This window comes from Hoplias malabaricus, chromosome 8 (genome assembly GCF_029633855.1).
Source record: "Hoplias malabaricus isolate fHopMal1 chromosome 8, fHopMal1.hap1, whole genome shotgun sequence".
Lineage (NCBI taxonomy): Eukaryota > Metazoa > Chordata > Actinopteri > Characiformes > Erythrinidae > Hoplias > Hoplias malabaricus.
In genome coordinates, this window is record NC_089807.1 from 21,900,963 (window position 1) to 21,912,988 (window position 12,026).

General features: G+C 50.8%; 17 non-coding genes across 17 annotated transcripts; all 17 read right to left on the reverse strand.

Annotated features, from left to right (window-relative positions):
* Positions 1 to 912: 912 nt before the first annotated feature.
* On the reverse strand, positions 913 to 999 carry trnay-gua (transfer RNA tyrosine (anticodon GUA)). The gene is given in 2 exon segments: positions 913 to 948; positions 963 to 999. It is a non-coding gene; the product is annotated as a tRNA-Tyr (tRNA).
* A 595-nt stretch (positions 1,000 to 1,594) lies between these two features.
* trnay-gua (transfer RNA tyrosine (anticodon GUA)) lies at positions 1,595 to 1,681 on the reverse strand. Its single transcript is given in 2 exon segments — positions 1,595 to 1,630; positions 1,645 to 1,681. It is a non-coding gene; the product is annotated as a tRNA-Tyr (tRNA).
* Positions 1,682 to 2,276: 595 nt separating this feature from the next.
* Positions 2,277 to 2,363, reverse strand: trnay-gua (transfer RNA tyrosine (anticodon GUA)). Its single transcript is given in 2 exon segments — positions 2,277 to 2,312; positions 2,327 to 2,363. It is a non-coding gene; the product is annotated as a tRNA-Tyr (tRNA).
* A 594-nt stretch (positions 2,364 to 2,957) lies between these two features.
* On the reverse strand, positions 2,958 to 3,044 carry trnay-gua (transfer RNA tyrosine (anticodon GUA)). Its single transcript is given in 2 exon segments — positions 2,958 to 2,993; positions 3,008 to 3,044. It is a non-coding gene; the product is annotated as a tRNA-Tyr (tRNA).
* Positions 3,045 to 3,639: 595 nt separating this feature from the next.
* trnay-gua (transfer RNA tyrosine (anticodon GUA)) lies at positions 3,640 to 3,726 on the reverse strand. The gene is given in 2 exon segments: positions 3,640 to 3,675; positions 3,690 to 3,726. It is a non-coding gene; the product is annotated as a tRNA-Tyr (tRNA).
* A 594-nt stretch (positions 3,727 to 4,320) lies between these two features.
* On the reverse strand, positions 4,321 to 4,407 carry trnay-gua (transfer RNA tyrosine (anticodon GUA)). Its single transcript is given in 2 exon segments — positions 4,321 to 4,356; positions 4,371 to 4,407. It is a non-coding gene; the product is annotated as a tRNA-Tyr (tRNA).
* A 595-nt stretch (positions 4,408 to 5,002) lies between these two features.
* On the reverse strand, positions 5,003 to 5,089 carry trnay-gua (transfer RNA tyrosine (anticodon GUA)). The gene is given in 2 exon segments: positions 5,003 to 5,038; positions 5,053 to 5,089. It is a non-coding gene; the product is annotated as a tRNA-Tyr (tRNA).
* Positions 5,090 to 5,684: 595 nt separating this feature from the next.
* On the reverse strand, positions 5,685 to 5,771 carry trnay-gua (transfer RNA tyrosine (anticodon GUA)). Its single transcript is given in 2 exon segments — positions 5,685 to 5,720; positions 5,735 to 5,771. It is a non-coding gene; the product is annotated as a tRNA-Tyr (tRNA).
* Positions 5,772 to 6,365: 594 nt separating this feature from the next.
* On the reverse strand, positions 6,366 to 6,452 carry trnay-gua (transfer RNA tyrosine (anticodon GUA)). Its single transcript is given in 2 exon segments — positions 6,366 to 6,401; positions 6,416 to 6,452. It is a non-coding gene; the product is annotated as a tRNA-Tyr (tRNA).
* Positions 6,453 to 7,047: 595 nt separating this feature from the next.
* Positions 7,048 to 7,134, reverse strand: trnay-gua (transfer RNA tyrosine (anticodon GUA)). Its single transcript is given in 2 exon segments — positions 7,048 to 7,083; positions 7,098 to 7,134. It is a non-coding gene; the product is annotated as a tRNA-Tyr (tRNA).
* A 595-nt stretch (positions 7,135 to 7,729) lies between these two features.
* Positions 7,730 to 7,816, reverse strand: trnay-gua (transfer RNA tyrosine (anticodon GUA)). Its single transcript is given in 2 exon segments — positions 7,730 to 7,765; positions 7,780 to 7,816. It is a non-coding gene; the product is annotated as a tRNA-Tyr (tRNA).
* A 595-nt stretch (positions 7,817 to 8,411) lies between these two features.
* trnay-gua (transfer RNA tyrosine (anticodon GUA)) lies at positions 8,412 to 8,498 on the reverse strand. The gene is given in 2 exon segments: positions 8,412 to 8,447; positions 8,462 to 8,498. It is a non-coding gene; the product is annotated as a tRNA-Tyr (tRNA).
* Positions 8,499 to 9,093: 595 nt separating this feature from the next.
* Positions 9,094 to 9,180, reverse strand: trnay-gua (transfer RNA tyrosine (anticodon GUA)). The gene is given in 2 exon segments: positions 9,094 to 9,129; positions 9,144 to 9,180. It is a non-coding gene; the product is annotated as a tRNA-Tyr (tRNA).
* Positions 9,181 to 9,775: 595 nt separating this feature from the next.
* trnay-gua (transfer RNA tyrosine (anticodon GUA)) lies at positions 9,776 to 9,862 on the reverse strand. Its single transcript is given in 2 exon segments — positions 9,776 to 9,811; positions 9,826 to 9,862. It is a non-coding gene; the product is annotated as a tRNA-Tyr (tRNA).
* A 594-nt stretch (positions 9,863 to 10,456) lies between these two features.
* trnay-gua (transfer RNA tyrosine (anticodon GUA)) lies at positions 10,457 to 10,543 on the reverse strand. Its single transcript is given in 2 exon segments — positions 10,457 to 10,492; positions 10,507 to 10,543. It is a non-coding gene; the product is annotated as a tRNA-Tyr (tRNA).
* A 595-nt stretch (positions 10,544 to 11,138) lies between these two features.
* On the reverse strand, positions 11,139 to 11,225 carry trnay-gua (transfer RNA tyrosine (anticodon GUA)). Its single transcript is given in 2 exon segments — positions 11,139 to 11,174; positions 11,189 to 11,225. It is a non-coding gene; the product is annotated as a tRNA-Tyr (tRNA).
* Positions 11,226 to 11,820: 595 nt separating this feature from the next.
* On the reverse strand, positions 11,821 to 11,907 carry trnay-gua (transfer RNA tyrosine (anticodon GUA)). The gene is given in 2 exon segments: positions 11,821 to 11,856; positions 11,871 to 11,907. It is a non-coding gene; the product is annotated as a tRNA-Tyr (tRNA).
* Positions 11,908 to 12,026: the final 119 nt, after the last annotated feature.

Consider the following 12,026-nt stretch of genomic DNA (forward strand, 5'->3'; position numbering starts at 1 on the left):
CGACACGTTGCTGCCTCATTCACCACCTCCACACACCCACACCAGCATGGCTTTATGTTTTCAAGTCTGCAAGTCTTTTAGGGAGGCAAGATAAAGTTTGAGAAATTTGAATGGAACAATGTAAATGATCCGTCACTGCCTTCAGCATATTGCACTCTGGCATGCCAGTGCATCTGCAGGCAGGCACCTGGCCATGATATCCCGCAGTGGCACGAGGGAAAAGAAAAGTCTCCTTCGAGCCGGATTTGAACCAACGACCTAAGGATCGCCTTATTAACAACTACAGTCCTCCGCTCTACCAACTGAGCTATCGAAGGTGCTGTGCTAAAGGGTTGGACTGAAAACTGACAAGTGCGTTTAGGACAGACTCTCATGCACTCCTATGATTGTAGAGCGAGTACATCCGGCAAAAGCCTAGCCCTAGCCCCTGAACTTAATCCTATCTCCTTCCTTTCAGACGTAGCTGAAAACGGTGGCCCTGGTGGTCTAGTGGCTAGGATTCGGCGCTCTCACCGCTGCGGCCGGGTTCGATTCCCGGTCAGGGAAGTGTGTGCTTTCTTGCACACCAAGTCCACTACAAGACTCTGGAAGGTCCCCCCCCCACCCACATGCTGGGCTGTGTAGGTTGAAGGAATGTAAAGCGTCCTCCTTCTGCTACTTCCTTTTTTGCCAAACTTCTAAACGACACGTTGCTGCCTCATTCACCACCTCCACACACCCACACCAGCGTGGCTTTATGTTTTCAAGTCTGCAAGTCTTTTAGGGAGGCAAGATAAAGTTTGAGAAATTTGAATGGAAAAGTGTAAATGATCCGTCACTGCCTTCAGCATATTGCACTCTGGCATGCCAGTGCATCTGCAGGCAGGCACCTGGCCATGATATCCCGCAGTGGCACGAGGGAAAAGAAAAGTCTCCTTCGAGCCGGATTTGAACCAGCGACCTAAGGATCGCCTTATTAACAACTACAGTCCTCCGCTCTACCAACTGAGCTATCAAAGGTGCTATGCTAAAGGGTTGGACTGAAAACTGACAAGTGCGTTTAGGACAGACTCTCATGCACTCCTATGATTGTAGAGTGAGTACATCCGGCAAAAGCCTAGCCCTAGCCCCTGAACTTAATCCTATCTCCTTCCTTTCAGACGTAGCTGAAAACGGTGGCCCTGGTGGTCTAGTGGCTAGGATTCGGCGCTCTCACCGCTGCGGCCGGGTTCGATTCCCGGTCAGGGAAGTGTGTGCTTTCTTGCACACCAAGTCCACTACAAGACTCTGGAAGGTCCCCCCCCCACCCACATGCTGGGCTGTGTAGGTTGAAGGAATGTAAAGCGTCCTCCTTCTGCTACTTCCTTTTTTGCCAAACTTCTAAACGACACGTTGCTGCCTCATTCACCACCTCCACACACCCACACCAGCGTGGCTTTATGTTTTCAAGTCTGCAAGTCTTTTAGGGAGGCAAGATAAAGTTTGAGAAATTTGAATGGAACAATGTAAATGATCCGTCACTGCCTTCAGCATATTGCACTCTGGCATGCCAGTGCATCTGCAGGCAGGCACCTGGCCATGATATCCCGCAGTGGCACGAGGGAAAAGAAAAGTCTCCTTCGAGCCGGATTTGAACCAGCGACCTAAGGATCGCCTTATTAACAACTACAGTCCTCCGCTCTACCAACTGAGCTATCGAAGGTGCTATGCTAAAGGGTTGGACTGAAAACTGACAAGTGCGTTTAGGACAGACTCTCATGCACTCCTATGATTGTAGAGCGAGTACATCCGGCAAAAGCCTAGCCCTAGCCCCTGAACTTAATCCTATCTCCTTCCTTTCAGACGTAGCTGAAAACGGTGGCCCTGGTGGTCTAGTGGCTAGGATTCGGCGCTCTCACCGCTGCGGCCGGGTTCGATTCCCGGTCAGGGAAGTGTGTGCTTTCTTGCACACCAAGTCCACTACAAGACTCTGGAAGGTCCCCCCCCCACCCACATGCTGGGCTGTGTAGGTTGAAGGAATGTAAAGCGTCCTCCTTCTGCTACTTCCTTTTTTGCCAAACTTCTAAACGACACGTTGCTGCCTCATTCACCACCTCCACACACCCACACCAGCGTGGCTTTATGTTTTCAAGTCTGCAAGTCTTTTAGGGAGGCAAGATAAAGTTTGAGAAATTTGAATGGAACAGTGTAAATGATCCGTCACTGCCTTCAGCATATTGCACTCTGGCATGCCAGTGCATCTGCAGGCAGGCACCTGGCCATGATATCCCGCAGTGGCACGAGGGAAAAGAAAAGTCTCCTTCGAGCCGGATTTGAACCAGCGACCTAAGGATCGCCTTATTAACAACTACAGTCCTCCGCTCTACCAACTGAGCTATCGAAGGTGCTATGTTAAGGGTTGGACTGAAAACTGACAAGTGCGTTTAGGACAGACTCTCATGCACTCCTATGATTGTAGAGCGAGTACATCCGGCAAAAGCCTAGCCCTAGCCCCTGAACTTAATCCTATCTCCTTCCTTTCAGACGTAGCTGAAAATGGTGGCCCTGGTGGTCTAGTGGCTAGGATTCGGCGCTCTCACCGCTGCGGCCGGGTTCGATTCCCGGTCAGGGAAGTGTGTGCTTTCTTGCACACCAAGTCCACTACAAGACTCTGGAAGGTCCCCCCCCCACCCACATGCTGGGCTGTGTAGGTTGAAGGAATGTAAAGCGTCCTCCTTCTGCTACTTCCTTTTTTGCCAAACTTCTAAACGACACGTTGCTGCCTCATTCACCACCTCCACACACCCACACCAGCGTGGCTTTATGTTTTCAAGTCTGCAAGTCTTTTAGGGAGGCAAGATAAAGTTTGAGAAATTTGAATGGAACAATGTAAATGATCCGTCACTGCCTTCAGCATATTGCACTCTGGCATGCCAGTGCATCTGCAGGCAGGCACCTGGCCATGATATCCCGCAGTGGCACGAGGGAAAAGAAAAGTCTCCTTCGAGCCGGATTTGAACCAGCGACCTAAGGATCGCCTTATTAACAACTACAGTCCTCCGCTCTACCAACTGAGCTATCGAAGGTGCTATGCTAAAGGGTTGGACTGAAAACTGACAAGTGCGTTTAGGACAGACTCTCATGCACTCCTATGATTGTAGAGCGAGTACATCCGGCAAAAGCCTAGCCCTAGCCCCTGAACTTAATCCTATCTCCTTCCTTTCAGACGTAGCTGAAAACGGTGGCCCTGGTGGTCTAGTGGCTAGGATTCGGCGCTCTCACCGCTGCGGCCGGGTTCGATTCCCGGTCAGGGAAGTGTGTGCTTTCTTGCACACCAAGTCCACTACAAGACTCTGGAAGGTCCCCCCCCCACCCACATGCTGGGCTGTGTAGGTTGAAGGAATGTAAAGCGTCCTCCTTCTGCTACTTCCTTTTTTGCCAAACTTCTAAACGACACGTTGCTGCCTCATTCACCACCTCCACACACCCACACCAGCGTGGCTTTATGTTTTCAAGTCTGCAAGTCTTTTAGGGAGGCAAGATAAAGTTTGAGAAATTTGAATGGAACAGTGTAAATGATCCGTCACTGCCTTCAGCATATTGCACTCTGGCATGCCAGTGCATCTGCAGGCAGGCACTTGGCCATGATATCCCGCAGTGGCACGAGGGAAAAGAAAAGTCTCCTTCGAGCCGGATTTGAACCAGCGACCTAAGGATCGCCTTATTAACAACTACAGTCCTCCGCTCTACCAACTGAGCTATCAAAGGTGCTATGTTAAGGCTTGGACTGAAAACTGACAAGTGCGTTTAGGACAGACTCTCATGCACTCCTATGATTGTAGAGCGAGTACATCCGGCAAAAGCCTAGCCCTAGCCCCTGAACTTAATCCTATCTCCTTCCTTTCAGACGTAGCTGAAAACGGTGGCCCTGGTGGTCTAGTGGCTAGGATTCGGCGCTCTCACCGCTGCGGCCGGGTTCGATTCCCGGTCAGGGAAGTGTGTGCTTTCTTGCACACCAAGTCCACTACAAGACTCTGGAAGGCCCCCCCCCCACCCACATGCTGGGCTGTGTAGGTTGAAGGAATGAAAAGCGTCCTCCTTCTGCTACTTCCTTTTTTGCCAAACTTCTAAACGACACGTTGCTGCCTCATTCACCACCTCCACACACCCACACCAGCGTGGCTTTATGTTTTCAAGTCTGCAAGTCTTTTAGGGAGGCAAGATAAAGTTTGAGAAATTTGAATGGAACAATGTAAATGATCCGTCACTGCCTTCAGCATATTGCACTCTGGCATGCCAGTGCATCTGCAGGCAGGCACCTGGCCATGATATCCCGCAGTGGCACGAGGGAAAAGAAAAGTCTCCTTCGAGCCGGATTTGAACCAGCGACCTAAGGATCGCCTTATTAACAACTACAGTCCTCCGCTCTACCAACTGAGCTATCGAAGGTGCTATGCTAAAGGGTTGGACTGAAAACTGACAAGTGCGTTTAGGACAGACTCTCATGCACTCCTATGATTGTAGAGCGAGTACATCCGGCAAAAGCCTAGCCCTAGCCCCTGAACTTAATCCTATCTCCTTCCTTTCAGACGTAGCTGAAAACGGTGGCCCTGGTGGTCTAGTGGCTAGGATTCGGCGCTCTCACCGCTGCGGCCGGGTTCGATTCCCGGTCAGGGAAGTGTGTGCTTTCTTGCACACCAAGTCCACTACAAGACTCTGGAAGGTCCCCCCCCCACCCACATGCTGGGCTGTGTAGGTTGAAGGAATGTAAAGCGTCCTCCTTCTGCTACTTCCTTTTTTGCCAAACTTCTAAACGACACGTTGCTGCCTCATTCACCACCTCCACACACCCACACCAGCGTGGCTTTATGTTTTCAAGTCTGCAAGTCTTTTAGGGAGGCAAGATAAAGTTTGAGAAATTTGAATGGAACAGTGTAAATGATCCGTCACTGCCTTCAGCATATTGCACTCTGGCATGCCAGTGCATCTGGAGGCAGGCACCTGGCCATGATATCCCACAGTGGCGCGAGGGAAAAGAAAAGTCTTCTTCGAGCCGGATTTGAACCAGCGACCTAAGGATCGCCTTATTAACAACTACAGTCCTCCGCTCTACCAACTGAGCTATCGAAGATGCTATGCTAAAGGGTTGGACTGAAAACTGACAAGTGCGTTTAGGACAGACTCTCATGCACTCCTATGTTTGTAGAGCGAGTACATCCGGCAAAAGCCTAGCCCTAGCCCCTGAACTTAATCCTATCTCCTTCCTTTCAGACGTAGCTGAAAACGGTGGCCCTGGTGGTCTAGTGGCTAGGATTCGGCGCTCTCACCGCTGCGGCCGGGTTCGATTCCCGGTCAGGGAAGTGTGTGCTTTCTTGCACACCAAGTCCACTACAAGACTCTGGAAGGTCCCCCCCCCACCCACATGCTGGGCTGTGTAGGTTGAAGGAATGTAAAGCGTCCTCCTTCTGCTACTTCCTTTTTTGCCAAACTTCTAAACGACACGTTGCTGCCTCATTCACCACCTCCACACACCCACACCAGCGTGGCTTTATGTTTTCAAGTCTGCAAGTCTTTTAGGGAGGCAAGATAAAGTTTGAGAAATTTGAATGGAACAGTGTAAATGATCCGTCACTGCCTTCAGCATATTGCACTCTGGCATGCCAGTGCATCTGCAGGCAGGCACCTGGCCATGATATCCCGCAGTGGCACGAGGGAAAAGAAAAGTCTCCTTCGAGCCGGATTTGAACCAGCGACCTAAGGATCGCCTTATTAACAACTACAGTCCTCCGCTCTACCAACTGAGCTATCGAAGGTGCTATGTTAAGGGTTGGACTGAAAACTGACAAGTGCGTTTAGGACAGACTCTCATGCACTCCTATGATTGTAGAGCGAGTACATCCGGCAAAAGCCTAGCCCTAGCCCCTGAACTTAATCCTATCTCCTTCCTTTCAGACGTAGCTGAAAACGGTGGCCCTGGTGGTCTAGTGGCTAGGATTCGGCGCTCTCACCGCTGCGGCCGGGTTCGATTCCCGGTCAGGGAAGTGTGTGCTTTCTTGCACACCAAGTCCACTACAAGACTCTGGAAGGCCCCCCCCCCACCCACATGCTGGGCTGTGTAGGTTGAAGGAATGAAAAGCATCCTCCTTCTGCTACTTCCTTTTTTGCCAAACTTCTAAACGACACGTTGCTGCCTCATTCACCACCTCCACACACCCACACCAGCGTGGCTTTATGTTTTCAAGTCTGCAAGTCTTTTAGGGAGGCAAGATAAAGTTTGAGAAATTTGAATGGAACAATGTAAATGATCCGTCACTGCCTTCAGCATATTGCACTCTGGCATGCCAGTGCATCTGCAGGCAGGCACCTGGCCATGATATCCCGCAGTGGCACGAGGGAAAAGAAAAGTCTCCTTCGAGCCGGATTTGAACCAGCGACCTAAGGATCGCCTTATTAACAACTACAGTCCTCCGCTCTACCAACTGAGCTATCGAAGGTGCTATGCTAAAGGGTTGGACTGAAAACTGACAAGTGCGTTTAGGACAGACTCTCATGCACTCCTATGATTGTAGAGCGAGTACATCCGGCAAAAGCCTAGCCCTAGCCCCTGAACTTAATCCTATCTCCTTCCTTTCAGACGTAGCTGAAAACGGTGGCCCTGGTGGTCTAGTGGCTAGGATTCGGCGCTCTCACCGCTGCGGCCGGGTTCGATTCCCGGTCAGGGAAGTGTGTGCTTTCTTGCACACCAAGTCCACTACAAGACTCTGGAAGGCCCCCCCCCCACCCACATGCTGGGCTGTGTAGGTTGAAGGAATGAAAAGCGTCCTCCTTCTGCTACTTCCTTTTTTGCCAAACTTCTAAACGACACGTTGCTGCCTCATTCACCACCTCCACACACCCACACCAGCGTGGCTTTATGTTTTCAAGTCTGCAAGTCTTTTAGGGAGGCAAGATAAAGTTTGAGAAATTTGAATGGAACAATGTAAATGATCCGTCACTGCCTTCAGCATATTGCACTCTGGCATGCCAGTGCATCTGCAGGCAGGCACCTGGCCATGATATCCCGCAGTGGCACGAGGGAAAAGAAAAGTCTCCTTCGAGCCGGATTTGAACCAGCGACCTAAGGATCGCCTTATTAACAACTACAGTCCTCCGCTCTACCAACTGAGCTATCGAAGGTGCTATGCTAAAGGGTTGGACTGAAAACTGACAAGTGCGTTTAGGACAGACTCTCATGCACTCCTATGATTGTAGAGCGAGTACATCCGGCAAAAGCCTAGCCCTAGCCCCTGAACTTAATCCTATCTCCTTCCTTTCAGACGTAGCTGAAAACGGTGGCCCTGGTGGTCTAGTGGCTAGGATTCGGCGCTCTCACCGCTGCGGCCGGGTTCGATTCCCGGTCAGGGAAGTGTGTGCTTTCTTGCACACCAAGTCCACTACAAGACTCTGGAAGGTCCCCCCCCCACCCACATGCTGGGCTGTGTAGGTTGAAGGAATGTAAAGCGTCCTCCTTCTGCTACTTCCTTTTTTGCCAAACTTCTAAACGACACGTTGCTGCCTCATTCACCACCTCCACACACCCACACCAGCGTGGCTTTATGTTTTCAAGTCTGCAAGTCTTTTAGGGAGGCAAGATAAAGTTTGAGAAATTTGAATGGAACAGTGTAAATGATCCGTCACTGCCTTCAGCATATTGCACTCTGGCATGCCAGTGCATCTGGAGGCAGGCACCTGGCCATGATATCCCACAGTGGCGCGAGGGAAAAGAAAAGTCTTCTTCGAGCCGGATTTGAACCAGCGACCTAAGGATCGCCTTATTAACAACTACAGTCCTCCGCTCTACCAACTGAGCTATCGAAGATGCTATGCTAAAGGGTTGGACTGAAAACTGACAAGTGCGTTTAGGACAGACTCTCATGCACTCCTATGATTGTAGAGCGAGTACATCCGGCAAAAGCCTAGCCCTAGCCCCTGAACTTAATCCTATCTCCTTCCTTTCAGACGTAGCTGAAAACGGTGGCCCTGGTGGTCTAGTGGCTAGGATTCGGCGCTCTCACCGCTGCGGCCGGGTTCGATTCCCGGTCAGGGAAGTGTGTGCTTTCTTGCACACCAAGTCCACTACAAGACTCTGGAAGGCCCCCCCCACACCCACATGCTGGGCTGTGTAGGTTGAAGGAATGAAAAGCGTCCTCCTTCTGCTACTTCCTTTTTTGCCAAACTTCTAAACGACACGTTGCTGCCTCATTCACCACCTCCACACACCCACACCAGCGTGGCTTTATGTTTTCAAGTCTGCAAGTCTTTTAGGGAGGCAAGATAAAGTTTGAGAAATTTGAATGGAACAATGTAAATGATCCGTCACTGCCTTCAGCATATTGCACTCTGGCATGCCAGTGCATCTGCAGGCAGGCACCTGGCCATGATATCCCGCAGTGGCACGAGGGAAAAGAAAAGTCTCCTTCGAGCCGGATTTGAACCAGCGACCTAAGGATCGCCTTATTAACAACTACAGTCCTCCGCTCTACCAACTGAGCTATCGAAGGTGCTATGCTAAAGGGTTGGACTGAAAACTGACAAGTGCGTTTAGGACAGACTCTCATGCACTCCTATGATTGTAGAGCGAGTACATCCGGCAAAAGCCTAGCCCTAGCCCCTGAACTTAATCCTATCTCCTTCCTTTCAGACGTAGCTGAAAACGGTGGCCCTGGTGGTCTAGTGGCTAGGATTCGGCGCTCTCACCGCTGCGGCCGGGTTCGATTCCCGGTCAGGGAAGTGTGTGCTTTCTTGCACACCAAGTCCACTACAAGACTCTGGAAGGTCCCCCCCCCACCCACATGCTGGGCTGTGTAGGTTGAAGGAATGTAAAGCGTCCTCCTTCTGCTACTTCCTTTTTTGCCAAACTTCTAAACGACACGTTGCTGCCTCATTCACCACCTCCACACACCCACACCAGCGTGGCTTTATGTTTTCAAGTCTGCAAGTCTTTTAGGGAGGCAAGATAAAGTTTGAGAAATTTGAATGGAACAGTGTAAATGATCCGTCACTGCCTTCAGCATATTGCACTCTGGCATGCCAGTGCATCTGGAGGCAGGCACCTGGCCATGATATCCCACAGTGGCGCGAGGGAAAAGAAAAGTCTTCTTCGAGCCGGATTTGAACCAGCGACCTAAGGATCGCCTTATTAACAACTACAGTCCTCCGCTCTACCAACTGAGCTATCGAAGATGCTATGCTAAAGGGTTGGACTGAAAACTGACAAGTGCGTTTAGGACAGACTCTCATGCACTCCTATGATTGTAGAGCGAGTACATCCGGCAAAAGCCTAGCCCTAGCCCCTGAACTTAATCCTATCTCCTTCCTTTCAGACGTAGCTGAAAACGGTGGCCCTGGTGGTCTAGTGGCTAGGATTCGGCGCTCTCACCGCTGCGGCCGGGTTCGATTCCCGGTCAGGGAAGTGTGTGCTTTCTTGCACACCAAGTCCACTACAAGACTCTGGAAGGTCCCCCCCCCACCCACATGCTGGGCTGTGTAGGTTGAAGGAATGTAAAGCGTCCTCCTTCTGCTACTTCCTTTTTTGCCAAACTTCTAAACGACACGTTGCTGCCTCATTCACCACCTCCACACACCCACACCAGCGTGGCTTTATGTTTTCAAGTCTGCAAGTCTTTTAGGGAGGCAAGATAAAGTTTGAGAAATTTGAATGGAACAGTGTAAATGATCCGTCACTGCCTTCAGCATATTGCACTCTGGCATGCCAGTGCATCTGCAGGCAGGCACCTGGCCATGATATCCCGCAGTGGCACGAGGGAAAAGAAAAGTCTCCTTCGAGCCGGATTTGAACCAGCGACCTAAGGATTGCCTTATTAACAACTACAGTCCTCCGCTCTACCAACTGAGCTATCGAAGGTGCTATGTTAAGGGTTGGACTGAAAACTGACAAGTGCGTTTAGGACAGACTCTCATGCACTCCTATGATTGTAGAGCGAGTACATCCGGCAAAAGCCTAGCCCTAGCCCCTGAACTTAATCCTATCTCCTTCCTTTCAGACGTAGCTGAAAACGGTGGCCCTGGTGGTCTAGTGGCTAGGATTCGGCGCTCTCACCGCTGCGGCCGGGTTCGATTCCCGGTCAGGGAAGTGTGTGCTTTCTTGCACACCAAGTCCACTACAAGACTCTGGAAGGCCCCCCCCCCACCCACATGCTGGGCTGTGTAGGTTGAAGGAATGAAAAGCGTCCTCCTTCTGCTACTTCCTTTTTTGCCAAACTTCTAAACGACACGTTGCTGCCTCATTCACCACCTCCACACACCCACACCAGCGTGGCTTTATGTTTTCAAGTCTGCAAGTCTTTTAGGGAGGCAAGATAAAGTTTGAGAAATTTGAATGGAACAATGTAAATGATCCGTCACTGCCTTCAGCATATTGCACTCTGGCATGCCAGTGCATCTGCAGGCAGGCACCTGGCCATGATATCCCGCAGTGGCACGAGGGAAAAGAAAAGTCTCCTTCGAGCCGGATTTGAACCAGCGACCTAAGGATCGCCTTATTAACAACTACAGTCCTCCGCTCTACCAACTGAGCTATCGAAGGTGCTATGCTAAAGGGTTGGACTGAAAACTGACAAGTGCGTTTAGGACAGACTCTCATGCACTCCTATGATTGTAGAGCGAGTACATCCGGCAAAAGCCTAGCCCTAGCCCCTGAACTTAATCCTATCTCCTTCCTTTCAGACGTAGCTGAAAACGGTGGCCCTGGTGGTCTAGTGGCTAGGATTCGGCGCTCTCACCGCTGCGGCCGGGTTCGATTCCCGGTCAGGGAAGTGTGTGCTTTCTTGCACACCAAGTCCACTACAAGACTCTGGAAGGTCCCCCCCCCACCCACATGCTGGGCTGTGTAGGTTGAAGGAATGTAAAGCGTCCTCCTTCTGCTACTTCCTTTTTTGCCAAACTTCTAAACGACACGTTGCTGCCTCATTCACCACCTCCACACACCCACACCAGCGTGGCTTTATGTTTTCAAGTCTGCAAGTCTTTTAGGGAGGCAAGATAAAGTTTGAGAAATTTGAATGGAACAGTGTAAATGATCCGTCACTGCCTTCAGCATATTGCACTCTGGCATGCCAGTGCATCTGGAGGCAGGCACCTGGCCATGATATCCCACAGTGGCGCGAGGGAAAAGAAAAGTCTTCTTCGAGCCGGATTTGAACCAGCGACCTAAGGATCGCCTTATTAACAACTACAGTCCTCCGCTCTACCAACTGAGCTATCGAAGATGCTATGCTAAAGGGTTGGACTGAAAACTGACAAGTGCGTTTAGGACAGACTCTCATGCACTCCTATGATTGTAGAGCGAGTACATCCGGCAAAAGCCTAGCCCTAGCCCCTGAACTTAATCCTATCTCCTTCCTTTCAGACGTAGCTGAAAACGGTGGCCCTGGTGGTCTAGTGGCTAGGATTCGGCGCTCTCACCGCTGCGGCCGGGTTCGATTCCCGGTCAGGGAAGTGTGTGCTTTCTTGCACACCAAGTCCACTACAAGACTCTGGAAGGCCCCCCCCACACCCACATGCTGGGCTGTGTAGGTTGAAGGAATGAAAAGCGTCCTCCTTCTGCTACTTCCTTTTTTGCCAAACTTCTAAACGACACGTTGCTGCCTCATTCACCACCTCCACACACCCACACCAGCGTGGCTTTATGTTTTCAAGTCTGCAAGTCTTTTAGGGAGGCAAGATAAAGTTTGAGAAATTTGAATGGAACAATGTAAATGATCCGTCACTGCCTTCAGCATATTGCACTCTGGCATGCCAGTGCATCTGCAGGCAGGCACCTGGCCATGATATCCCGCAGTGGCACGAGGGAAAAGAAAAGTCTCCTTCGAGCCGGATTTGAACCAGCGACCTAAGGATCGCCTTATTAACAACTACAGTCCTCCGCTCTACCAACTGAGCTATCGAAGGTGCTATGCTAAAGGGTTGGACTGAAAACTGACAAGTGCGTTTAGGACAGACTCTCATGCACTCCTATGATTGTAGAGCGAGTACATCCGGCAAAAGCCTAGCCCTAGCCCCTGAACTTA